This window comes from Leuciscus leuciscus (genome assembly GCF_965113295.1).
Source record: "Leuciscus leuciscus genome assembly, chromosome: 24".
Lineage (NCBI taxonomy): Eukaryota > Metazoa > Chordata > Actinopteri > Cypriniformes > Leuciscidae > Leuciscus > Leuciscus leuciscus.
This window is the reverse complement of record NC_138723.1, coordinates 31,379,400-31,406,579: the sequence shown is the minus strand read 5'-3', so window position 1 is coordinate 31,406,579 and position 27,180 is coordinate 31,379,400. Positions and strand designations below refer to the sequence as shown.

At 38.6% G+C, this 27,180-nt stretch overlaps 1 long non-coding RNA gene across 1 annotated transcript in view; it reads left to right on the top strand.

The window, feature by feature from the left end:
- The window catches only part of LOC309489822, a 58,483-nt gene extending 35,483 nt beyond the window's left edge, over positions 1–23,000 (top strand). The window contains exon 5 of the long non-coding RNA XR_014202518.1: positions 22,349–23,000. This is a non-coding gene — a long non-coding RNA (uncharacterized lncRNA). The remainder of the gene's footprint in view (positions 1–22,348) is intronic.
- The last annotated feature ends 4,180 nt before the right edge of the window (positions 23,001–27,180 follow it).

Genomic DNA, 27,180 nt, shown 5'->3' with positions numbered 1-27,180 from the left:
TTTTTGTTGCATTTACATTGTTTGACCAGCCGGTGGTGTTTCGAGCGCTTTGAAAGTGCGTTCTATTGGATCAATTTGTGTCTTGCATCGCTAGTGTTTTGTTTTGACCATTAGAGGGCGCTGTGGGCTATAACGGCTTAAAACCGTTTTATCATTCGTATTCCTCTACTAATTACATGCTAGTTTTGCCAACAACTGGATTAAAGGGAAAAACTTCAAAATCATCATCATCTGCTTCTAAGTAAGGCACATAATAACATATAAACTATTTAATTATTTTAATCCTACATGCACATGACTTATCATATTGTTATAATGCATTGTTTCTATCCAGCGTAACAGAAAGCGCGTGCAGTGAGTTTCAAATCCACATGTTTTCTGCTTCTTCGTGCATGAGTCGTTTGTAATAAGGGTGTCACGTTAAAAATATTTGAAAGTGTGTTGAATACATAGACAGTAAAAGAAATGGACACAGCGACCCCATTGGATTCAACGGAGAAAAGTGAAGTCAATTAGAAGCTCTCACTTCCTGGGGGTCGAGCGTACTGCGCAGACTCACACTGAGCTTGATGACGGACACCCGTCTGTCTTCTAGTAGCTGTGCCATGAGAAATCTGAATCATTCCCTTCGGAAACTTGCAGAGACGGAGAGTGTGAGTAGGAGGTGTCCATGAGCTGGAGCAGGAGTAACTTTTGCTAAGTATTCTGATGAATTACTTTGTCATTTTGCCTCCACGTCCCCCCGATTGCCCTCGAGCTTCTCCTCCTGTCCATACGGTAATCTCTCTACTGTGCGACAGAGAGTCGCGTGGTTATGACGCAATCGTTAGCCTATTTTTACAACAACTGCTTCTACGGGGCCATAACGTAAGATACAAGGTAATGGAGCCTTTTATACATTTTCGTGTTTCTTTAGAAATAAATAATGGACAAATGGAGTCTTTAAACGCCTTAGATGTAAAGTTATTCGCTGTCAAAGTGACACCAAAATGAATGGGAGTTAATAGGATGCTAACAGCAGGTGGGGGTCCGCTAATCAATGGCGGCGCCCAGGGAAACTTCAGTTTCCGGCTGATAGATTACCCCCTTGGTTGAATATAAGTGTAATGCAGGAGTGGCATGGGACAGTAAGTTTCCACAGAGTAAAGTAGCTTAAGACATGTTCATGTATTCGTATTCATTCATCAACCGTGTCCTCCTGATAGTAGGATTTGTTTATTCAGTAGCTCTATTAGTAATGTCTTTCTTTGTGTAGTTAAGTCAAGCAACTTGATTCATATTCATGAGCAATGCTTCATCTTAAGTAACACTTCTAAATTACAGCATACAGACTCCAGTAGTTAATATAACATAGTGTATGTGCTCAGTGGTGTAGTCTAGTTTTTTGTAGTGAGTATACTGTAATTCGCCTTTTCTAGTGGGTATACGGCGTATACCTGCGTATCACGTAGACTACACCACTGTATGTGCTCTTCATAGAAGATATACTGTTGTCACCTTATAATAATAAGACTTTTACTTGATAAAAGAGTCTAAACTATCAATTGAGATCTTTATAACAGTAAAACAGATACTTGCATGCTTGTATGCATACGTTAGTGCATATAAATAATACAAAATATCTGCCAATAATATATACAAACAAAATATAAAAAGCATATGTTTTTTGTTGAGTATCATATGATTTTATTCCGAGGCCCAGACAGAGCAAAGATATGCTGTTTGCTGCAGATGCGGATATTTATATGAAATTCTGGTGCTTGTAATGTATATCAATGAGATCTTTATAACAGTGTAGCAGATACTTACATAAAATGCATGTGCATATCAATATCTGCAAATAATAAGTCTTAGTAAGATGATATTTAAATGCTTAGTTTTAAGATCTGTAGTTTTGAAACATATAATGCAATACAATGATGATTGAGAGACGAACAAATAAACCTTCCTCAAAAGCCTGATGATCATATTTGATACTCATGATTTTTATAATAAATGATGTCTGGATAATCAAGGAAACCTGTATGAAGGTCAAATAGTAGCAAAACTCGAGAGCACGTAGATGTGAATTTGAGAACTTGTACAATAAATATTCGTACTTGTACATGAACATTTACACTCACAGCTCCAATGTGAAAACCTGTAAAATAAAAATCTGAAGTTGAATGTTGAAATTTGCACTCGCAGACAATAGTCACAAACCTGTATTCTGAATCTGAAGCTGCAGACAAGTAGACACAAATGTGTAAAATGCCATTCACAGAAATACAACGACAGACACAAACTTGTAATATATATTTTGCGTTTAATCTTACGTTCACATTCGCGGTACTACCTCAAATAGGCACTTGCAACTTCTCAAATCTGTCACTGCAATTTCAAATTTCGCGCCTTGACTTTTGCTACTCTTCTCGCGATATATCAGGTGCAAAACTAACTTGTGCACTTTAAACTCAGAGGCGGCGAGAGAGAAAGGGGGGCGGGGGTGGGGGGGGTCAAAGGAGCCGTTTTATTGGTTGGCAGCTAGCCAATGAAATGGGACTTAGATGATGTCACGAAACCCGCGTGCACTGAAACGCTAACATGGCTTAATGCATTATTAGACTGATATTAAAAGAAATAAATGATATTATCAAACTCAGTAAACACAATAATGCATACTACAGAAAAGCAGATGAGCACAGAATATGAACGCAACGCGTTTGAGACAGTGGTATTAAAAGACCAAACTCAGGAAACACCATACAAATAAAGCATACAGTAAAGCAATTGAGCACAGAATATGAACGCAACGTGTTTAATTGTACGTTCTCCTCCCATAGAAAACCAAGAAAACGCTTAATGAGGCTTAATGGACCAACAGTTATAAAATAAAAAATAAAAAACAATTAAAAAAAACGATAATTCGTTACATTAATAATAAAACACAGGCAAGTTTATTTGCACTGAACACACATTTGCTTTCTTTCGTCATATTCTGTGCTCATCTGCTTTTCTGTAGTATGCATTATTGTGTTTACTGAGTTTGATAATATCATTTATTTCTTTTAATATCAGTCTAATAATGCATTAAGCCATGTTAGCGTTTCAGTGCACGCGGGTTTCGTGACATCATCTAAGTCCCATTTCATTGGCTAGCTGCCAACCAATAAAACGGCTCCTTTGACCCCCCCCCACCCCCGCCCCCCTTTCTCTCTCACCGCCTCTGAGTTTAAAGTGCACAAGTTAGTTTTGCACCTGATATATCGCGAGAAGAGTAGCAAAAGTCAAGGCGCGAAATTTGAAATTGCAGTGACAGATTTGAGAAGTTGCAAGTGCCTATTTGAGGTAGTACCGCGAATGTGAACGTAAGATTAAACGCAAAATATATATTACAAGTTTGTGTCTGTCGTTGTATTTCTGTGAATGGCATTTTACACATTTGTGTCTACTTGTCTGCAGCTTCAGATTCAGAATACAGGTTTGTGACTATTGTCTGCGAGTGCAAATTTCAACATTCAACTTCAGATTTTTATTTGACAGGTTTTCACATTGGAACTGTGAGTGTAAATGTTCATGTACAAGTACGAATATTTATTGTACAAGTTCTCAAATTCACATCTACGTGCTCTCGAGTTTTGCTACTATTTTACCTTCATAAACCTGCTTCAGTCCAGCTGAAATATTACTAACAATATCAAAGTTAATCTTAGATTTACTTGATAATATCAGAGCAGATTTGACAGCAGAATGACTCGTGAAGCTCGAGCTGAAGGAGGACGTTTGTACAATACTTGATAAAAGAGTCTAAACTATCGATCAGACAAAAGAAGGACTGGAGGAGATTGTGTGTGACAGGTTTGAAGTAAACGAATGTTATTTGAGCATGTACTGTTGCTTTAAGTGACCGTCCTGCAGACTGTGCTGATGAACTCCAGCTGAATTACACAGTTAATAGATCCACGACTCGCCTCACAAACAAACAGCCCGAATGTGCTCATGCAAACCAGTCTAAAGCATGTGCCATCTATCAGCCTCTCCGGGAATAAGATGAGGATGACTTCGCCAGAGCAGGACTGTATTAAACTCTTCGGCGCGCAGCGGGCCGGAGACCAGGAGATGAGGAAAATCCCCCGGGAAGAGAAGCGTGACAGAAGCAGGAGAAACATACGCCTGTTTCTGCTTTAATAACTCTCCTCTCGTTCCTCCGCATGTAAACAGATCGCCCTGCTCACCTGACACTGAGATATACCACGGTAAAACTACACTATACTTCATGGAGATCGCAGAAAGCTTTAGTTGAACTTAGTTTGTTTCTCCTTAAAATACAGGCTTTTATCCTTTTTTGACTCGATATTTGAAGGTCCTAATCATAAAACTGCTCATTTCAAACTTTATTATTTACAGAAACTAGAAGTGGCAATATAGTGTCAAAATAATTAAATTAAATAGTTATATAATTAAAAACGATATAATTTAAAAACTTAATGTTCTTCAGGGTTTACACTTTTTATTACAAATTACCTTTTTCTAGTCTTTTATTATTACAGGATTTTTATTATAATAATTTTTTTTACTCATAAATAACTATTTCCACCTGATAAAATGTTAGAGCTTGACTTGTCTAGAAAAAAATATTTATTATACTGTAGAAGTTTTTATTAATTGCCATGACTTCTTAAAATGTTATTATTAATTTGCCATGAATTTAAGACTTTATTCATTTCCATGACTTTCTGAGATTTTACTAATTTCTTGCACTTATGATTTTAGTAATTTCCATAACTGTTTAAGAATAAATTTTCCAAGGCTTTAAGATTTGACAAATTTCCGTAATTTAATGTAATGTAATTTCATACGTTTTTATGGATTTCCATAACTTAAGATTTTAATAATTTCCATTACTTTAAAAAAAATTATTTTCCAAGACTTAAACTTAAAAACGTAAAATGTTATTAATTTCTATAACATTTATAATAACATCTAATACATTTTTGTAAATTTGAGAAGTTATTAATTTCAACAATGTCTGGAAATCACACTTTTGAAATTCTCTCATATATCCAGGTTCTCCAAGGCCGTGAGACCCTGGTTCTTCAAGAAATATGACAAATAAGGGAATTAATTAAAATTAATAAATGTTATATTAGCTGACATTTGGATTTTTAGCTGTTTTAACTTTTCCATGAAACATTACATCTGTTTTTCATCAAAATGCATTGCATGCACAGCATTATATCCATGAAGTGTGAATGTTTTTAGTAATCGGTTCATTTGTTTTCTGAATCAGTTCATTGTTTGATGGCATTTTGAACCTCTGGTATACTAAATGAAAACAGCAGCGCAAATCATTTGATCGTTTGATGAGAAAGGCTTCAGTTCATATCGAGGTCTTTATTGAGTTGATTTCTAGCTCCTGATATATGAAGTTTATGAAAGTATATGAATTGTGTATGAGTGTCTGCAGCAAATGATTCCAGTCCATAACAGGCCTTAATCACGAAGATCTAGTTATTTTCTGCTTGATGCGTTGACATGCGACTGCGTTCGTCTGAAATGCCAGAGCGTTCGCAGGAAATGAGCTCGCATTGCATTGCATTGGTTTTCATTTTTTGAAACAGAACACAGGAGATCATTAGATGAGTGTGATTAACCTTTAGATGCATGTAAACAATGCATGTCTGCTTATGGATGTGTGATGATGGAATAATGATGTCTGAATAAAATAGCACATGTATAGCTGATAGTGTTGGGTTGTTAAATAAGTGACTTAAAGGTGACATTCTGCCCCTTTTCACAAGATGTAATATTAATCTATGGTAACCCCAGAATAGTTTGTCAAATTTGCCCCTTTTTGGGTGTGAGCAAAAACACACAGTTTTTGTGTGTGTCCCTTTAAATGCAAATTAGCTTTAGCTCCGCCTCCGTTCAGAAGAGGGCGGAGCCTTTACACAAGCTTCAGAAACTCCGGCAATAACAAAACACACCAATCTTACTCATCCAGAATCCCAGAATAACCAGTAGCGAGTGCAGCCTTATGGAGAGACTCAGGAAGAGCTTCTGAATGTTAGTGGAGACATTTCTGTAGTTGTTGTGGAGTTACATTGATCATCTCATCATCATGTTTAACTTCTCCACAAGTGTCCACAGTTCCTGAGGTGTTTATAAGACAGCGGTGACATGTTCTGGTCAATAGTGTTCAGTGCTCGTCTGTGCTCAACCACAGAACAGTTTCAGGCTTTGCTGGATCTTCTGCCATTGCGTTAGAACTGGTCTCTGTTGTCGCTCGTGAAACCAAATGTCGGCTGGTGTGTGTAAACGTGCAGATTAAGGGCCGGTAATATTATAATAAGATCCTCTTCATACGTCAGAAGGAGAACGAAATCTGATCGTCTTATTTTTTGACATGCTTGCAGAGAAAGGCTCATCAGAACTAAGTTACTGGGTTTCACTTTTCACGTTTTCTGGGTTGCTAGAAGCACCGGGGACCCAATTATAGCACTTAAACACGAGAAAAGTCAGATTTTCATGATATGTCCCCTTTAAAAACACTTTCAAATGACAAAAGCAGCATCTTTCTCTCTGATCTGATCTCTGACCGTTCCAGTGGATCATCACACCTGTGTCTGTAGTGATGATGAGATAATCTAGACTGTGTATTAAACACAATAATTATTCCTCAGAAGCTCATTAGGCATAAGCTCTTCTCTCTAGGGATACAAACACAGCCTTTAGTTAAAGAAACGCTGACAAAAGAACATGCATCTGGCTCCTCTCTCGACACGCTCCACCGCTCGCTCACATTCTGTTGTGTTACAGAAACAAGCCTCAGATTGCGATCCTTATTAATTTTGCCATGACAACATTAATGGAGTGCAATGGTCCGATTCATCCCTTCCTCGGTCTCTCCTCCCTCTGGAGGCGTTTGACGAGCTCCTGTCAGTCTGGGGTGGGCGGGGCCTCTTCTCATTAATAAAAGTCATCATTTACTTGATCTGTTCAGATGTCGTGAATTTAAATGAGCTAATATGGAGTGAGACTCCAGACAAATGATCCATCCGTCACGTTTGTCTGCTGAATTGTGTTTGACAGAATCACGAGATGCCCCTCACCTTCTTATGAGTATATTAATTCTATAAATATTAATGCTATGCTTTTTATTTTAATAACTATATCATTGTAAAAAAAATATATATATTGCTAGTTTAACTTAAAGTAAAAATGTAAGTTAATACAATGGAGACGTCTAGATGGCTAGACGGTTGAAAGCCTGAACATTCTGTAAAAGTTATTTGAGATTTTTATTTGAAACCTTAAATTAATTAAAATAAAACTTTATCAAAACTGAAATATTTAAACGTGACACCAAAGTAAAGAAACTGAAAATATTTTGATTCAACACAGCTATCCGATTGTTAAGTCTGACGTCACGCGTGACGTTTAGCCTTTTCCGGGTCCAAGCGCTCCTCTCGTCCAGAAATAACAATGGTGGAACCTGTACATTTATTTACGATCACGTCCTTCTTAGTGAGGCACCCTTGGCGGTCAAAAAGTGTTTAAATTCCTTTAACACCAACAGAGTGGTTAGTGTAGCTCATCACTCAGGTGACATAATTAAGGGTAGAGTCCAGGCATCAATGAAAAAGAAGATTTACGAGGTTGAAGTGAGTTTGCTCGGGACACGGGACACAGCACTGCGGCATTGTAAAAACACTCAATAATAACCAAAACACTAGCGAAAGCGGTAGAGAGGACCTGGACTTTGGACACGGAAAGAGTATTATCGGAGAGTGGTTACGTCACGACTTAAAGGAGAACTCGGTAACTCTAGCGAACTCTTGTCACTTCTTCGCTGATTTTCCCTTTTGTTGTCGCATGTTTTCCCCACGAGCTCCCCCTACAGCTGTGGGGGGGGTGTATATTTCACAACACAGTCGTAAAAAACTCACTTGCGGCGGCCTCCTCCCCCTCTCTACCGCTGCTCATGTGCGTTTGTTTTGATCGGAGCAAGCCAACTGTATCGCGTGGAGCTATGTCTACCGAGGTGGGTAATCTGGTAATACATCATACATGCGTGTGTGTTTATGTCGAATTGCCGTAAAGCAATTTGTGTTTCGCGCTCGTTCTCGTTCTAGTTCTCGCTTCTCACGAGACTTCCAATTTCTAACTTGACGGGACGGTAGTGTTGCAAGTTGCAAGGTTGGTTTTCCGCCTGGGAACGCTGGGGGGAGCGGGGAAAGTCACCAATATCACCAGAACAGGTTGTTTAACCATCCAAATGATTTCTAGACAGTTTTATTAAGTTAAAAAAGTTACCAAGTTCTCCTTTAACAACCGAATATAATTTATATTATAGTATTATTTTATATGAATATTGTATAAAATGTTGTATTTTAATATTATATTATAATACTGTACTTTCTATGTTGGTCTAATATTGAATATATTCAAATAAATATGTTCATATTAAATATAAATGTTATGCATTTTGTATAACCAGCTATCCATGTCCTGAAAAGCAATATCAGTGTTTGTGCAGCATCAGTAAAACCATGTTCAAGTTGCAGACAGACCTATTGACAGACAGATGTATAGACAGACAGACAGACAGACAGATGTATAGACAGACAGACAGACAGACAGACAGACAGATGTATAGATAGATGGACAGATGTATAGATAGACAGACAGACAGACAGACAGACAGACAGACAGATGTATAGATAGATGGACAGATCTATAGATAGACAGACAGACAGACAGACAGATGTATAGATAGATGGACAGATGTATAGATAGACAGACAGACAGACAGACAGATAGACAGATAGATAGATAGATAGATAGATAGATAGATAGATAGATAGATAGATAGATAGATAGATAGATAGATAGATAGATAGATAGATAGATAGATTAGATTCAACTTTATTGTCATTACACAAGTACAGGTACAAGGCAACGAAATGCAGCTTAGGTCTAACCAGAAGTGCAATAGCAGCAAGTGCAGGATATACAGTGGTTCCATAAGTGCAGAACATGGATATGTACTGAATAAATATAGAGTTGAATACTATTATAAACAAAAATTTACAGATAGATTTGTCCTATGAATATAATATACAGATAACTATTACTGTGAACAGAATTTACAGCTAGATATGTACTGAATATAATATACAGATGGCTGTTACTATAAACAGAATTTTACAGATAGATATGTACTATGAATATATATACAGATGGCTGTTACTATAAACAGAATGTGAGCATAATATACAGATGGCTATTACTATAAACAGAATTTTACAAATAGATATATGTATAAGTTAGGCTAAAATGAGCAGTATAACAATGGATTTAAAGTAGTGCAAATAAAGTTTGGACAGAAGCTATCCGAGTGAAAGTGCAGTGGAAAGTAATTGCATATTACAATTAAAGTACGGAATTGCAAATGTATATGTAAACAGTCGGTACTGTAAATAAACAGTCGGCAGTGCAAATTGAGTATATTCCAGTCAAGGTAGTAGTGCAAGATGCATATGTAAACAGTTGTTACTATAATAACAGTCAGCAGTGCAAATGAACATTATAGTATTGCAAATAACAAATAACAAAATGGAGGCAGGTGTGAGGAGGGAGAGGAGAGTCAATCAGTATATGAGGGGAGTGGGATCAATGAGGGTTAGAGTTTAATAAAGAGACAGCTCTGGGGAAAAAACTGTTCTTTAGTCTGCTGGTCCTGGTCCGGAGGCACCTGAAACGCCTGCCGGAGGGCAGGAGAGAAAACAGTCTGTGGACTGGGTGAGAGGAGTCCTTAAGGATGCTGCGAGCTCGATGCAGACAGCGTTTCCTCTGGATGTGCTCGATGGCAGGTAGTGGAGTCCCAGTGATGCGCTGGGCGGATTTCACCACCCGCTGCAGTGCCTTGCGCTCTGCAACAGAACAGCTCCCATACCACACTGTAGCACAGTTGGTCAGGATGCTTTCTATTGCACAGCGATAGAAGTTCACCAGGATAGTGGAGGAAAGCTGATTCTTCCTCAGTGTCCTCAGGAAGAAAAGGCGCTGGTGAGCCTTTTTGACCAGGCTGGAGGTGTTGGTTGTCCAGGTCATGTCCGCCGAGATGTGGGTCCCCAGGAACTTGAAACTGGAGACACGCTCAACAGCCATTCCATTGATGTGGATGGTGTCGTGTGTGTCTCTTGACACTTTCCTGAAGTCCACGATGAGCTCCTTCGTTTTGGTGGTGTTGAGGAGCTGGTTATTTTCAGTGCACCATGTGGCCAGGTGCTTGATCTCCTCCCTATAGGCAGTCTCATCGTTGTTGCTGATGAGACCAATCACCGTAGTGTCGTCTGCAAACTTGACGATGGAATTAGATCCGTACACAGGCTTGCAGTCGGAGGTGAAGAGGGAGTAGAGAAACGGGCTTAGCACACAGCCCTGTGGTACACCAGTGTTGAGTGTGATGGACGTGGAGCAGTTGGAGCCTGATCGAACATTCTGGGGTCTGTTGGTCAAAAAGTCCAAAATCCAGTTGCACATGGAGGTGTTGATGCCCAGGTCTCCAAGTTTGGCTATTAACTTAGTTGGGATGACAGTGTTGAATGCTGAGCTGAAGTCAACAAACAGCATGCGTGCATAAGTGTTCTTATTGTCCAGATGTGTGAGCACAGAGTGCAGTGCCATGGAAACTGCATCCTCTGTGCTCCTATTGCTACGGTAGGCAAACTGGTGTGAGTCCAATGTGGATGGTAGAGAGTCTTTTAGGTGTGCCAGGACCAGCCGCTCAAAGCACTTCATTACGATGGGTGTGAGTGCTACAGGGCGGTAGTCATTAAGGCACTTCGGGCTGGAGTGTTTTGGCACTGGCACAATGGAAGTGCATTTAAAGCATGTTGGTACAGCTGCTTGGGCAAGAGACAGGTTGAAAATGTCTGTAAAAACCCCAGCGAGCTGCTCCGCACATGCCCTGAGTACGCGTCCAGGGATGTTGTCTGGTCCAGCAGCCTTGTGCGCGCTGATCCTGCTCAGTGCATTGCAGACATCTGTGGAGGAGAGTGTGATCGGCGGGTGGTCAGCTGAGGATTTGAGCTTGGTGGCAGTTACTCTGTTGTCTCTTTCAAAGCGAGCATAAAAGTCATTTAGCTCGTTCAGGAAGTTGACATCAGTGGCTGCGGGGGTGGAGTGAGAGGGTTTGTAGTCACTGATGGCCTGAATGCCCTGCCACATGCGCCGAGGGTCAGCGTTGGAAAAGTGTCCCTCTATCTTAAGCTTGTAGCAGTGCTTGGCCTCTTTGATGCCCCTTTTCAGATTTGCTCTGGATGTGCTATAGGCTTGTGCATCTCCTGATCTGAAGGCAGTGTTGCGTGTCTTCAATAGGAGTCGCACTTCCCTGTTCATCCATGGCTTCTGATTTGGGTATGTGGTGATCTGCTTCTGGGTTGTAACACTGTCAATGGTGGTATTAATATAATCCAGTACAGAGGAGGTGTAGCAGTCAATGTCCGTGTGAGAGCCACTGGTGGCTTGAGAAGCAAACATACTCCAGTCTGTGTGTAGAAACCTTTCCTGGAGTGAGAAATCTGCCCCCGCAGGCCATACCTTGATGGTCTTCAATGATGGCTTCACGCGATTGATGATAGGTGCATATTTGGGGGTGAGGAACAAAGAAAGGTGATCTGACTGTCCCAGGTGGGGGAGGGGTGTCGCGACGTAAGCTCCAGCCATGTTTGTGTAAACATGGTCTAAGGTTTTGTTTCCTCTGGTGTGACAGGAAACATGCTGGTGAAATTTCGGTAGCACTGACTTTAAGTTTGAATGATTAAAATCACCCGCAACAATAAACGCAGCTTCCGGGTGAATGGTCTGTTGTTTACTGATGGCTGCGTGAAGTTCTTTCATAGCAAACTTGGCATCAGCATCCGGGGGAATATAGGCTGCAGTTATAATTAGAGCTGAAACAACTAATCGATTTAATCGATTAAAATCGATTATTAAAATAGTTGTCAACTAATTTAGTCATCGATTAGTTGCTAAATAACTTTTATTTACCGTAAGCGGCTCATTTCGTGCATATTTTAAATCTGCGGTGACCAAAGTGTGGCAGTAATGAGCCACCGGAGGTTTTACTCAGCCAGTACAGCAGGAGAAGTAGCGAATAGCCAATAGCTGGCCTTGTTTTATGTCACGTGCTTCCCGCACAGTGTCTCTGCAGCATTCAGCGAGATGGCGGAGGCAGCAGTGGAGTAAGCTCGGGAAAGAAAAAGAAAAAAGCGGAAGATAAAACTAAACGAACGAAGCAGCATTCGGCAGTTTAGGATTTCGCACAAGATTTGCCAACAAAGAAAACATTTCATCACTGGAGAGTTTATTTTTCGAAACCATCGATTTTGATTAATATGCGCGAGGGAGAGAGAGAGCAAGACAGCGCTCGGGTGAGTGCGCGCGCGCAGCCGGGGCTCTCTCTCTGCTCGTTCTTATATATGCCCTGTCAAGCGCGCCCTGTTAAACTGACAGGACTTAAAAACACATGCAAATTATACACTTTCACTCTATGATGGTTAAACTCTGCAATTAATCATTTTTTCTCGGAACTAATGTTTTGGTAGGAACGAAAGTTTACATCGTATGTTTCTCCGGAATCAGCCAGCGTGAAGGACGTCTATATTCCGATTGGTCGCTGGCGTTTGCCGCTGAACCGCGTCATAGCTCATTACCATAAAGTTGAGCTACTTTCAACTTTCTGATTGATTTCACAGCATAAGCTATAAAGCTGTTTCCCAGGTATAAGCTTTGTGTTTACAGGATAAAATAAAATAAAATGCAATTCACTGCAACTGTATTCTGTTTTATTCTTATTCTTCGTGAAAATATGTTCTGCAAGATTCCTTAATAAGCTTTGTTCGGGAGCCCAAAGGACTGTCATGGTGAAAACATTATTTGAAATCTCCTTGTGAAATTTGCTAGAGTACGTATGGGTCAGTGTTTTGATTGCAGCAGAGTTCGAAAAAGGATTACTAACACATAATAAAACACAACTCCAGGTATGTTTTTGATGAGGATATGACAATGCAAAATGGTTAAAATCTCTAAAAAGTCTATGTTGAATGATAAAGACCCTTTGTTAATAATTTACTTATTAACTCAAATATAAAAAAAACTCAAATATAAGTACATAAACCGATTAGTCGATTAATCGTAAAAATAATCGTCCGATTAATCGATTATCAAAATAATCGTTAGTTGCAGCCCTAGTTATAATAGTGGAAGTGAACTCCCGCGGTAGATAAAACGGTCTACATTTAACCATGAGAAACTCAAGGTTAGCTGAACAATGTCTCCCAACAATAGCAGAGTTTGTGCACCAAGCTTTGTTAATGTAAATGCACAATCCACCACCTCTGGTCTTACCGGAGCCATCTAATGTTCTATCCGCCCGGAATGTATGGCGTCCCGCTAGCTCAATAGCGTTGTCCGGTATTCCGCTGTTTAACCATGTTTCCGTGAAAATTAGAACATTACAGTTCAAAAGTCTCTTGCTGTATGTGATGTTGAGTCGAATCTCCTCCATTTTGTTCAACAGCGACCGTACATTGGCAAGGAAAATGCTGGGTAAAGAGAGCCGGTGTGGTGTTAGCTTTAGCTTAGCTCTTAGTCCTCCGCGCTTCCCCCGCCTTTGTTTACGATCTCGACGCCGCCTGCGAGCACTTCCGCCCGGCCGGCCAGAGTGCATAGCCTCGGGTGTTCTGGCGATCTCAGGAAGGAGTCGAAGGTTGTCCATAAAACTGTCAACCAGAAAAACTAGATATCTAGATAGATAGATAGATAGATAGATAGATAGATAGATGTATAGATAGATGTATAGATAGATGTATAGATAGATAGAAAGATAGATGTATAGAATGAAAGATAGATGTGTAGATAGACAGACAGACAGACAGATGTATAGATAGATGGACAGATCTATAGATAGACAGACAGACAGATAGATGGACAGATCTATAGATAGACAGACAGATGTATAGATAGATGGACAGATGTATAGATAGACAGACAGATAGATAGATAAGATAGACAGATAGACAGATAGATAGATAGATAGATAGATAGTAGGGGTGGCACGGTTCACAAAACCCACGGTTCGGTTCGTATCACGGTTTTAGGGTCACGGTTTTCGGTTCTGTACGGTTCTTGTTGTTGTTTTTTCTTTTAATCTTTAACACTCCAAAAATTTACTTCAGCATATGATATATAGCTGAATTATCTAATTATTAATTAATTTATTTCATAAATGGGGTGTGTTTGCAAAACGCAGCTTCTCATTTCCCGTGGGCTGTGTCGGACAGTTATTTGTCACCACTTTTTGCCAGGGTTGATATTATGTCCCCGCACGGATGTACCAATACAAATAAATAAAACATTTCCAGTTAACTAGCAAAGTATTCGTTTCGTTCGTTTGTTAAATAAGAAGCAATCTAGCGCTGAAATGTGTTTTTTTTAATCAAGTGATCAAAGTGCTCGTTGCCGTTGCGATCAGTGGCGCTGATACAGTGTTCTCGTGGCTCGCGCACACACCGCAGCGGCCGCACATTCTTCACTCAGACGCGCGCTTCAGTCCGTTGAGGAGACTCTAGGCTACTCTATTCGTTCCGATGAAATCACAAAACAAAATTCATACAAATCTGTCCCTGCTTGATATACAACCGCTGATAAACATAATCGGTTTTGATGAAAAAGAAAAATATATACGAGTGCAGATTAGAACTCAGAACCTTTGACACGCTTGGCAAGTTCTGCCACTGGACCATTAAAGTACATACCGGTACGTGGAACAGTCGATCTATGTAGCCTATTTATTCACGTGAAAAAAACAACATATAGCCTAGTGGAGTTGATCTCATTAAATGTCTAAGTAAACCCAGTGTACTATTTAAATCGATTGCTGGACATTGTAATGTTATTCTACATTTGTCTGATTTATGATTTAGCATTGTATTAGCAGTAGCACGGGCACAAGGCTACATTGCGCATGCGACGAACCGTGCGAACCGCGCGACGCACACACGCACCGAACCGAGACAAGCGAACCGAACGGTTCGGATGTTTTTTCATGTACCGTGCCACCCCTAATAGATAGATAGATAGATGTACAGATAGATAGATAGAATGAACGATAGATGTATAGAGAGAAAGATAGATGTATAGATAGATAGAAAGATAGATGTATAGAATGAAAGATATTTGTATAGATAGACACAGATGTATATAGACAGACAGATAGATAGACACAGATGTATATAGACAGACAGATGTATAGATAGACACAGATGTATATAGACAGACAGATGTATAGATAGACACAGATGTATATAGACAGACAGATGTATAGATAGACACAGATGTATATAGACAAACAGATGTATATAGACAGACGGATGTATAGATAGACAGACAGATGTATAGATAGACACAGATGTATATAGACAGATAGATATATAGATAGATAGACACAGATGTATATAGATAGACAGATGTATAGATAGACACAGATGTATATAGACAGATAGATAGATAGACACAGATGTATATAGATAGATAAACAGACGGATGTATAGATAGACAGACGGATGTATGGATAAACAGACAGATGGATAGGTAGACACAGATGTATATAGACAGACAGATAGATAGACACAGATGTATATAGACAGACAGATGTATAGATAGACACAGATGTATAGATTCATTCATTCATTCATATTTTATTTATTTCATTCTTTTGAAAAGAAATGAAAGGGAGCAGAAAGAAGATAAACTTATAATATCTGCCCCTTATCAACATAAGTTAAATTACAATTCCAAAGAGGTGCACTTACAACACACATCTACTTTGCAGCACATACACAAAGTCATAAATCAAATATCACATTTTCCTGCTAAATAGAAGCATTATATTTCTCTATTAGTAATGCTTTTACACTCTTCTTAAAAACAAAAAAACGATATCGAAGTTTTAATTTCACTATTTAGATTGTTCCACAGACTGACACCTTGTATTGAGACACATCTTTCCTTTAATTTTGTTCTAAACTCTGGTTTCTGAAAGACTTCAGTTCCTCTTAAATTAAATCTACTAACTCTCTTGATCAATCTATTTTGTAATTTATCAGGTAATGTTTTCAAGTGAGCTTTATACATTATTTTTAGAAGGCTATATTCCAATAAGTCATTGAATTTTAAGGTTTTTAACTGTATAAATATTGGATTTGTATGGGCCCTATATTCACTTCCATTTATAATGCGAATGGCACGTTTTTGTAATTTAAAAACTGATTCTATGAAAGTCTTGTTTGCACTTCCCCATGCTTCAATGCAGTAGGTCAGATGTGGAACAATCAATGAATTATATAACAAAATTAAGGCACATTTATTTACAGATTCTTTTACCTTATGTAACACGGCTATAATTTGGGATACCCTAGATTTAACATGGTCAATATGGAATTTCCATGTCAACTGTTCATCAATCACAACACCTAAAAACTTAAATTCATGAGTCCTTTCAATCTGTACTCCTTGTACTGACAATGCTACATCAAAATCCTTATTTATACAACTAAAAATCATAAATTTTGTCTTACTGATATTTAAAGACAGTCTATTGGCGTTAAACCATCTCATAATTTTCCCAAACTCATACTCTACAACTTGTAATACGTCATTTATATTTTTGCCAGCATAAAATAAAGTAGTATCATCCGCAAACAAAATACATTTTAGTAACTTTGAAACATTTGCTATATCATTCACATAAAGAAGAAAAAGTACTGGACCTAGTACCGATCCCTGGGGTACACCACAAGTTATTGGACAATTTTTTGATTTTGTGTTATTGATTTCAACATATTGCTCTCTATCTTTTAAATAACTTTTGACCCACTGATGAACTATACCTCTTATACCGTATTTATGTAGTTTACTCAGTAATATTTCATGGTCTAAGGTGTCGAACGCTTTTTGCAAGTCCACGAAGACACTTACAGTAACATGTTTCTTATCCATAGATAGACAGACAGATGTATAGATAGACAGACAGATGTATAGATAGACACAGATGTATAGATAGACAGACAGATGTATAGATAGACAGACAGATGGATAGATAGACAGACAGATGTATAGATAGACACAGATGTATAGATAGACAGACAGATGGATAGATAGACAGACAGATGGATAGATAGACACAGATGTATATAGACAGACAGATAGATAGACACAGATGTATATAGACAGACAGATGTATAGATAGACACAGATGTATATAGACAAACAGATGTATAGATAAACAGACGGATGTATAGATAGACAGACGGATGTATGGATAAACAGACAGATGGATAGATAGACACAGATGTATATAGACAGACATGTATAGATAGACACAGATGTATATAGACAGAGAGATGTGTATAGATAGACACAGATGTATAGATAGACAGATGTATATAGACAGACAGATGTATAGATAGACACAGATGTATATAGACAAACAGATGTATATAGACAGACAGATGTATGGATAAACAGACAGATGGATAGGTAGACACAGATGTATATAGACAAACAGATGTATAGATAGACAGACGGATGTATAGATAGACAGACGGATGTATGGATAAACAGACAGATGGATAGGTAGACACAGATGTATATAGACAGACAGATGTATAGATAGACACAGATGTATATAGACAAACAGATGTATAGATAAACAGACGGATGTATAGATAGACAGACGGATGTATGGATAAACAGACAGATGGATAGATAGACACAGATGTATATAGACAGACAGATAGATAGACACATATGTATATAGACAGACAGATGTATAGATAGACACAGATGTATATAGACAGACAGATGTATAGATAGACACAGATGTATATAGACAAACAGATGTATAGATAAACAGACGGATGTATAGATAGACAGACGGATGTATGGATAAACAGACAGATGGATAGATAGACACAGATGTATATAGACAGACAGATAGATAGACACATATGTATATAGACAGACAGATGTATAGATAGACACAGATGTATATAGACAGACAGATGTATAGATAGACACAGATGTATATAGACAAACAGATGTATAGATAAACAGACGGATGTATAGATAAACAGACGGATGTATAGATAGACAGACGGATGTATGGATAAACAGACAGATGGATAGGTAGACACAGATGTATATAGACAAACAGATGTATAGATAGACAGACGGATGTATAGATAGACAGACGGATGTATGGATAAACAAACAGATGGATAGATAGACACAGATGTATATAGACAGACAGATAGATAGACACAGATGTATATAGACAGACAGATGTATAGATAGACACAGATGTATATAGACAGACAGATGTATAGATAGACACAGATGTATATAGACAAACAGATGTATAGATAAACAGACGGATGTATAGATAGACAGACGGATGTATGGATAAACAGACAGATGGATAGGTAGACACAGATGTATATAGACAAACAGATGTATAGATAGACAGACGGATGTATAGATAGACAGACGGATGTATGGATAAACAGATAGATGGATAGATAGATAGACACAGATGTATATAGACAGACAGATAGATAGACACAGATGTATATAGACAGACATATGTATAGATAGACACAGATGTATAGATAGACAGACAGATGTATAGATAGACAGACAGATGTATAGATAGACAGACAGATGTATAGATAGACACAGATGTATAGATAGACAGACAGATGTATAGATAGACACAGATGGATAGATAGACAGACAGATGGATAGATAGACAGACAGATGGATAGATAGACACAGATGTATATAGACAGACAGATAGATAGACACAGATGTATATAGACAGACAGATGTATAGATAGACACAGATGTATATAGACAAACAGATGTATAGATAAACAGACGGATGTATAGACAGACGGATGTATGGATAAACAGACAGATGGATAGGTAGACAGATGTATATAGACAAACAGATGTATAGACAGACAGACGGATGTATGGATAAACAGACAGATGGATAGATAGACACAGATGTATATAGACAGACAGATAGATAGACACAGATGTATATAGACAGACACAGATGTATAGATAGACACAGATGTATAGATAGACACAGATGTATATAGACAGACAGATAGATAGACACAGATGTATATAGACAGACACAGATGTATAGATAGACAGACAGATGTATAGATAGACACGGATGTATAGATAGACACGGATGTATAGATAGACACAGATGTATAGATAGACAGACAGATGTATAGATAGACACGGATGTATAGATAGGCACAAATGTATAGATAGACACAGATGTATAGATAGACACGGATGTATAGATAGACACAGATGTATAGATAGACAGACGAATGTATAGACAGACGAATGTATAGATAGACAGACAGACAGACAGATAGAAAGAAAGATAGATGTATAGATTGATAGATGTATAGATAGATAGAAAGATAGATGTATTGAATGAAAGATGTATAGAATGATAGACAGATGTATAGATAGACAGATGTAAAGATAGACCGATGTATAGATAGAATGAAAGATAGATAGACAGAGAGATGTATTATGTCTGAGTTTATGGAGGACGTTCAGATCAGATCTGCTGCTGGTACATGTATATATAAGGCGAGGTCAGATCGCGAGCGATGGAGGCGTACGCAGCGTAAACACCGGCGCTGGAGTGTGTGTGTGTGTGTGTGTGTGATGGCTCTGGGAGTACATTAACAGAAGAGCCCCATCTGGGCGGCACCGTTCCACTCAACGCCCCGTTTCATTATCTCTCCATGTTCCCTGTGACCCGCAGAAAAATGACAACTGATTTACCTCAAGATCAATTTGTATGTAAATCAGAGAAGGACTGGAGCGCGGCGAGTGGCTTAGCGGCGTTCATGCGCGGGTCTGAGACTGTCAGTGTGTGTTCATCAGCGCCGGGACGGACCCGAGAGGTTAATGGAGCTGATTCAGATCATGTGACCCCGCTCTGACCCGCTCTGACACGTCACGCCGAATAAAATCAACACAAGCAGATATTATGAAAACTGCATGAGACTTCCTGTGTATGACTCATCATGAGGGTGAGCTATAGTGACTAAAAAATTATATTTCGATATTTTCTGGGATTTTGTTGATAAGGATAATTAGACAGTGTGTTTTTGTTCTGTCATTTCACTCTTGAATATTTTCAGATTCTTATGTTTCACAAATTAACTTTTTGTCATTAAGGCATGATATTTGCCACTTTAAATTGATTTCACGCTGCATTTTTAAGGAGATATTGAGACCGGACCTCTGGGAACTTTAATTGAAAACCCCTGCTGTGAATGATCCAACAGCCCAGTATATTCCTAATGTTTATTTCTCTTTTTGCACACGTGAATCCTTACAGTTGCACTAATATTCAGTTCGTGTCACTATCTGCCGGCCCAGAAACCCCGGTGTGTTGCGGGACGTCCAGCTCTTCGCTCATCGGCAGTGGAATGACCTTTATCTGGGCTGATAAATGGATCCCCGACTCGCTGATAAAGCTGCCAGTTTCCCTGGCTTTGATTCTGAGTTTGAGGTTTTCCTGAGCTTGTCGTTGCGAGCGCACGCTGGGAGGTGAAGACTCGTGCCGAGACACAGATGTTGTGACAGCATCACCTCCTCCGTCTCTCACACACACAGATATTTCAAAGCCAGATGAAACTAGAGCATCTCACCTGATGTGTGTGATGGTTCTGTTGCGTCAGACGCTGGTTTTGAGGTTATAATCGGGATGCAACAAACAAACACTGTGTCAAAATTTCCCTTTGAGTAGTTCGTCAGAGGAAGAGGAAAATATGTGGATATGCTGCATTGATTTCTATAAGAAAAACTAATATATATTATATTATTATATTGTAACATAGAATGTCTGAGTAAAATGAAACCGTTAAAAAACATTTCATCATTTGTATGAAAATAAGAAAGCTAATATAAATGTATAATATTATAATAAAAGTCTAATATTAGGTTATTTTACACAGATTAGCTTATGCTATACTCTCGATGTGCAATACATATTTTCCAGCTTTCGACTGGAATCTTTTTTTTTTTAACTGTCCTGAACTTATAAATAAGCATAGAATAACTAAAGTTAATTATATTCACTGTGAAACATTATTTTCATGATTTATCACAACACTTTTTCTTTTGTCAGATCAACTTAGATAATTTATGAGGTTCAGATAACATAATATTCTAAGTTATTAATAATTATATTATATTATAATATTGTACATTGAATGTCACAGTAAAATAAAACTGTTGAAAACATTTCATCATTTGTATAAAAATAAGAAAGCTCATATAAATGTATAATATTATAATAAAAGTCTAATATTAGGTTAAACTGTAACTCTGGAATGACATGCAAGTAAAATGAAATTCAAATCTGAAATTATTTTATCATTCAGACACATTCATATTTCTAGAATAGCTAGTTTTATTATTATAATATATCTTATTAGTATAATAATTATAATGTATATTATAATTATTATAACAAGATATAATATATTAATATTATATTTCACTGTATTAATATTTTAGAATGTTATGTTATATTGAATATATTGTATTACATTGATACTATACTTTTTTAGATTAAAAGATTCATTTTAATTAATAATTCTGAAAAATAACTAATTTAAATTATTAAACATATGTATATATATCACAGTTATCATATATACAATGTGTATAATGAATGTGTGTGTGTGTGTGTGTGTGTGTTTATATTGTTTATTTATTTTATGTATTTTTATATTATATTTATAAAATTATATTTATCTATTTTAGTTTATTTATAAATATTTATTATTATTATTTATTTTATTTATTTATGTATTTTTTTTATATATATATATATATATATATATATATATATATATATATATATATATATACATGTATATATTTTAGTTTATTTATGAATATTTTTCAGGCTTGTGGGTAAAAGATAGAAACGGGGCAAATTAAAGGTGTTTCCGTAAATTATGATGAGGGATCTAGTTTATTTGTCCAGTGTAGATTTGGTCTAACGTCACTATTGGACTGGAAGTCGTCAACCTGAAAGATGGTTTATCGTTGCATGAGTTTGGTTGAGCCTCTTTGATGTCATTATTAATGATTTATTCCCTTCAAGAATCATTTTCTGATTAAATCTGTGCAGGAACATTTCCTTTGACTCTGAATCTGACTCTTATTGTACGTCTTTCTTTAGTCTGGACCGATCAATCTTCTCAATTAAATGGGTTTGGAGCTTGAGATGTTCATTTGGGACGCAGCCGGTCGTTTCGGAGCGGTTCAGAGGTTGAAGCTTCTCCCTGATTTCTGAAGAACAGAAAGTGACAGGCAGAAGAACGAACATCTCTTGTGAAAGGAAACTTGTCCATCACTTACTCCGGACACACACACACACACACACACACACACACACACACACTCTCTCTCACTCACTCACTCACACACACACACTCATACACACAGCCGGTCCCGTCCAAATCTGACGGACGGATGAATCAAATCAAACTGGACTTGCTTTGTGTTTCAGGAATTCCTTCACCAATAAAAGCTGAAACGAATTTGAAGAGAGACGTTTCTCTTTGAATAATGTTTTTTATGCCCTTCTTGTGTTTGGCCTCTACTAGAACAGGTTTTCCTGCTTGAATGTTGATTATTTCCCCCATATTCTCCATTGTTGCAGCTCCTCTCTTCCCAGTCTGTCAGTAACGCTCTGGAGTGTGTTTCCCGAAAGCATCATTAGCCAACTATGTTCGCAAATTCCGTCGTTATCAGCAGTTCAACGAGTCTGTGTTTCCCGAAACCATCGTTATAATGAACATTCGCACACAGCATCGCACAGTTGTGTTCGGAACGACAGATCTCGACCTGTGGTTAGAAGCAGTTTCTAGTTTTCATGACATGGACTCAATAAATCCTGATCTTGAGCAAAATAATTCAGTCCAACCTGTGTCTTTTATTTAGAATACATACAAATGTCATTCACGTCTTTTAGTTTGTGAAGAGATTTAAAGCGAATTAGTCCTCAGATGACATGTCCGTAATTTATAGCAAAACATCTAGTAGTAATTCAATCTCAAACAGATTAATTAAAGGGCCCCTATTATGGATTTTTGAAAATGACCTTTCATGTAGTGTGTAACACAGCTCTGAGTGCATGAAAACATCCTGCAAAGTTTTAAATCTGAAAGTGCACCGTGTATAAAGTTTTCGTCTTTCAGAAGTAAGAGTCGACTCTGAGTCACTGAAATGAGCCGTTTCGTTGTGACGTCAGGACTAAACATTAGCATATTGCCCGCCCACTTATAGCGCGCGCAGACACCAGGGAAAACATGAACCCCTCAAACCTGCAGCTGATCCCTGTGGATACTGGAGACGCTGTACTCTATAATGTGAAGGTATAGCCAGTTTTTTTCCACTGCCCAAGGACGAGCATGTGAAGAATCAGAGGTTAAAGTTCATCTTTACCATGATATCACAGCAGTATAATCCTAAACTCTTGCTGTGTTCCCTTTATTTCACTGACGACTGCTTCTCAAATCTCAGAGTTCAATTCAGGATTCACAAACCACTTGCTCTTGAAAGATGGTGCTCAAAATCTTAGGTTTGAGTTGAATATTGTGTAGGACTCCTGCTAGTCTTACTGAAATACTTATGCTAATCAGCTGTGGGCCACGATTACCTATAACTGTGTCTATTAATGCAGATCGTCTGTCGTTCTCACTACTTTGAGGAGAGATTAAGCATGGACCAACATTTGTTTTACCAACGTTCATGTTACATCAGACATTCACGCTAGAGCTCGGCTAATGTATACATTGCATACATGCACTGTTATTGATACGGTTTCCACGTGTTCACCGCAATAAATTACAAAAATACTCTGTAAATAAATTAGTACAAGTAAAATAATCGGTTTGTTGATGGACATGCACTTGTTAATGCTGATGGAGAGGAATTACAGTTGCAACATCTCATATAATGTACCTCAAACTGAGTAGGGGGCGGCAGTGGCTCAGTGGTTCATGTAGGTTGTCTACAAACCGAAAGGTTGGTGGTTCAATCCCCGGTTCCACCTGACCAAGTTTCGAGGTGTCCATGAGCAAGACACCTAACCCCAGCTGCCTACGAGCTGGATGGCGCCTTGCATGGCTGACACCGCCGTCGGTGTATGAATGAGTGAGTGGATGGGTGAATGTGAGGCTATGTAAAGCGCTTTGGTGGCCATAGGTCTATGAAAGCGCTATATAAATGCAGTCCATTTACCATTTACCATTAGTGTATCACTGAGAAACACTGAGTCCTGCTCGAGTCGTCCTTGCGATGGAGGTTCGGGTTGAGTAACTAACGTTAGTTCTTCCAGTGTTTCGTCATCGGACTCGCGCTCGCATTGATATGGTAAAATCGACGTCATTGTTCGTTACTGTGTTTAGTTTACGGTGTAGGAAGCCTCAGGACAGCTGACGTAATGGCAATGGCCGTTTTTGTTTTCGACACGCGCGCTGTACGCGGTAAACCAATCACAACAGACTGCGCTGTCTGGCCAATCAGAGCAGAGTAGCTCGCGGAAAGGAGGGATTTAGAGAGATTGATTCATTTGACGAGTCGTTTGAGAATCATTGAAAATGTGATGATGTGCAAATGTATATTATGAGGAAATTAAATAGTTTTTTGACCTTTGATGCATGCAAACCTGTTGTAGGAGACTCCACAACAACATTAGGAAACTTTAAAATAGTATAATAGGGGCACTTTAAAAGAAGTTATTACTCCATGTGTGTGACATCATTAACCAACGTGGTTGAACGACCAATTTGCAATAATACAGTTTCGGGAAACAGTCGTGACTAGCTAGTTGATTTCTTCAGCGATGCATCATACTGTGATAGTGAAGCATTGAGTTACGCCGTTGTACGGGAAAAACACCCCTGTTTAGTTCCTGTCTCTATGAAGCTCCTCCTTCTGAAAAGCACACTGTGCTCTGATTGGTCGGCTGGAGCAGTGTGTTGTGATTGGTCGAGCTCTTCGAGTTTGTTTGTTCGAGTTTGGGAAAGTCCCGACCCTTACCATAACTGCCAGTTTCATCCATTGACTGTAAATAAATATGGATGTAGTGTGTGTGATGTCACCTCTAGGTTTTTCTGAAGAGTGTTTTTTAAGGCCCAAAGTGGGCGGAGCCTGCCGTCGCCATCTTGGCCGTGCGTCACTCACGGATAAACGAAAATGGGCAGCAAGGCAGATTAGCTGAGGTGACGTGACGCTAACAGACAAACGGCTAGTAGTGACATCAGCGGCAATCCACCTGTCACTCAAGTGGCCACACCCTTAATTATGCAGAACTTTAAGGCTTAATATAATTTAAACGGGTGAGTTATAAAAAAATTCACCCCCCTCACAGTTTTCAAGAAGGACAAAATTAGCTTTATAGACCAAAACCACTTTTTGTACCAGGCTGTAAATATGTTTTTCTGCTGTAAAGTTGTACATTTTAACATGGGGGTTTATGGGATTGACTCTCTTTAGGAGCTAGTCTCTAGTGGCCAGTCGATGAATTGAAGTTTAAGTCGTGCTGGACTCAAGAGAGAGACCGGAAGGTTGCTGCTTACGTTCATGTCTTTATGAAGCCCCTCCTTCTGAAAAGCACAGTGTGCTCTGATTGGTCGGCTGGAGCAGTGTGTTGTGATTGGTCGAGAGTGAATGGGAAATGTCCCCCCCCTTTCCATAACCACCAGTTTCAACCATAAACTGTAAAAAAAGATGGATGACGCCCCTTCGCTCTCTTCCATTGGTGAGAACTGGAGCCGCCAGTGTCCTGATATGGCACTTGCATCTCGGGACCAGACCTGCGCAGTAGTGAGCAGGAAGTAAAGCCGCTAAAGCCCCGCCCTCACTCTCGCAGAATGCACTCTCCCTGCACTTTTTTAAGTGGCCTATGCCTGCTCCGTTCCTCCGTTCTGCTCCAATTTTGATGTCTGTTGATTGTAGTACGACAAGAGGCTTGTTCAAATAAAGTAAATACAATCTCCTCAGTCCTCCGAAGATCCCGAAAAAAAGTCTGTTGGTGCTTCAGTGACTACTTCTGTCAATCACAGCTGTCAATCATGACGTTACACCACCGTTTTTATTGCATCACGTAACTAACTAAAAACAAACTTAGTTTAAAAACAGACACTTGAACTTACATCAGCGTGATAAAAACGACAGCAAATGACAGAAACCACCTTTGGAAAAAAGATATTTGAAGTGTAATTTAATTGTTTAGTTGGTCTTACGTCCCGTTGAATAACACGAGGAGGCGGGGCTTATGACCTATACTAGGACCAGCCACCGGGGGGGGCGATCGAGACGTTTTGGCTTTACTTTTCAAGGCTTGTGCGGCACACTTGGTTTCAACACACTACTAACTAACTCAACCAGGCCCCGTCCCTTTATTCTGCGCTGAAAAATAAAGTGGGATTGTTTACTAAGGAAACACACACACACACACACATTATCTTCAGATATGACTGGTGTGTGTTTGACTGAAGTCTCGTTCACTGCCTGAGTGTTTGCTCAGCTGATTGATGGCTGACCTTGAGCGCTGATGGCTTTCGACAGGTGACAGTTCGTCAATATTCTCCTTTGTCCAGTCCAACATCGGGAAATTCAGCTTATTAATGATTAATATATGATTAAACGGGAATCCCTCGTGATCTCACGCTGCTGTTTTCTCATTTTCATCAGCTAAATGTTTCATGTCATAGTCAATAATAAGAGCTGGAAATTAAATAATCTGCTTTTATTCATTTATGAGAGTCTTTTTTATTTTTTTTAGCTCATGTTTGTGTTAATTTGTTGAGAATTACAGATCATGTTTTTGAAGCAACCCAGAGGAAAATGTTATCGCTCTTTATTAGCGTTCTCAGTTTCATTGAAATTCTTGAATTAAATTCATGTTTCGCTCCCATTGGCAGATATGTTTGATGTTTTGAGGCAAGACTAAATGAAAAAACTTTTTTTATATGCTCTCACACACACAACACATACTCTCTC